The following is a 1980-nucleotide window of genomic DNA, read 5'->3' on the forward strand; positions in this document are numbered from 1 at the left end:
CACACACACACACACACACACACACACACACACACACACACACACACACGTATCTTGGCCAGACCATTAGACCATATTCCTTTTAGATTGTGGGTCACACCCTCCATTCTCAGAAAAAGTCTTCCCTTTCCCAGGCTTTCATTAGATTATTTCTTTTAGTCTCAATGTGATCTACCCAGTCTCTTAATGTTTAGTTTAATTCCTTCACTTCTCGTTGTTTATTTTTATCTAAAACACCACTTTCATACTCAGACATTTCCTGTTTCTGCCCCCCAACAGCCATAATTTGCCCAGTCTTTAGGTTAAGTTCTCATTCTGGTGTTCTGCTGCTTAAGTAGGATTTAAATTGCAAACACCATCTTCATTTATGCTGACACAGGCAAGGGAAGGTACCTTGGCTCGAAATGCTTCACAGAGAAAAACAGTCCAGTGGTTCTCAACTTGTAGATGTCAACCCCCACTGGGGTCACATATCAGATATCCTGCCCATCAGATTTTTACATTAGGATTCATAAGAGTAGCAAAATTGCAGTTATGAAATAGCAATGAAGTAATTTTCTGGTTGGGACTCACCACAGCATGAAGAATTTAGCCTGAAACACTGTAATAGGCACAGCACCCTTCCCCGATCTCAGCAGCTCTGCTCTAATCCTTTGAGCATCTCTTTGGAATCCAGGCGTGCTTTGCCTCCGGTTACTCTTACCTGAGACTCTCTTAGGGAGGGTTGTACCCTCAGAAGGACTTTACTGTGGCTTTGCATCTTTCTTCTTCCCCAGTCTTGCTTCCCTCACTGATTTCTCCTGGGAAGACTTCAAGAACAAATCACTTATTTAAGAATCTTCACCTCAGGGTTGACTATGGGGAATCCCAAACTAAGTCACCATGCAAAAATAATACCACACTGAAGTCTCTATTTTTCAAAGCAATGACTTGTTCTGCTTCTGTTTCTCCCTCATCCTGGTCCAGCTTCACTCACAGCAGGAAAAGAAAAAAAAAAGCAGAAGAAACAAGACAAACACTTAGAACCCTGGAAATCTAATCACTGTCCGTCTGCCATGTGCTGTGATTTTAATATGATTTATTTATTTTTAAGGAAAAAGGCACGCTGACAGGCATTAGCATGATTACATATAACAAGCTCATCAATACAAGTACACCATAGCTTTCAAAATAATAAATCACTACTTTGTATTATTAATCTTTTTGATATTAATGTTCTAAAGAAGTACCACGTTGTTACAAACAATAAATTAAATAGATAAATCCTGACTCTGAAACTTTAAGATAAAAGCTTAATGTATTTTTCAGCCGTGGCAGGGTCACATGACTATAGATTTATTAGAAAATTCATACAAGTAGACAAAAAGGCAATAATTGAGAAAAATATTTCAACTGCTTTCATTCTATCCAGAAAGCAAAGTAAAATGTGTGCACTTAAGACACTCTGTCCTCATTTGAGCATCCTGGCTTTCTCAAACCACTCACTGCCTATCTTTCCTACCATTTAAAATTAGCGGACATTACTCCTAATTCTTTATTATTCCATTCATAGCTCAAGAAAACTAGAGTAACCATCCTGTGCCTATCAAAAACAACAAACTCAGCAAGTTACAAGGAAGTGTGGACCCATAGGACAGAACTTTGCAAAACACAAAAGCCAGGGCAACCAAAAATCACAGTATCAGACAATTCACAGTGCCTTTAAAAATATGTTTTTCTAACAATACCTGAAAACATCAATGTTTTTACTGTGTCAAAACTTGAAATTAGTGAGAATTTATCAAAAACAGTTTTTAGAATTGTAGGAATGATTTCTTCATTATTATATCATCAATATAACCTTTCCCCTCCTAAACCATCAAACATTCAAAATACTAACATTGCTAGTTCTCAAAACCTATGACATATATGTTTTTAAGTTATAATGTATATTATAGTTATATATAGTAATAACAATATATATCATATTTTATACATAAT

This window comes from Microtus ochrogaster, chromosome 17, assembly GCF_000317375.1.
Source record: "Microtus ochrogaster isolate Prairie Vole_2 chromosome 17, MicOch1.0, whole genome shotgun sequence".
NCBI lineage: Eukaryota > Metazoa > Chordata > Mammalia > Rodentia > Cricetidae > Microtus > Microtus ochrogaster.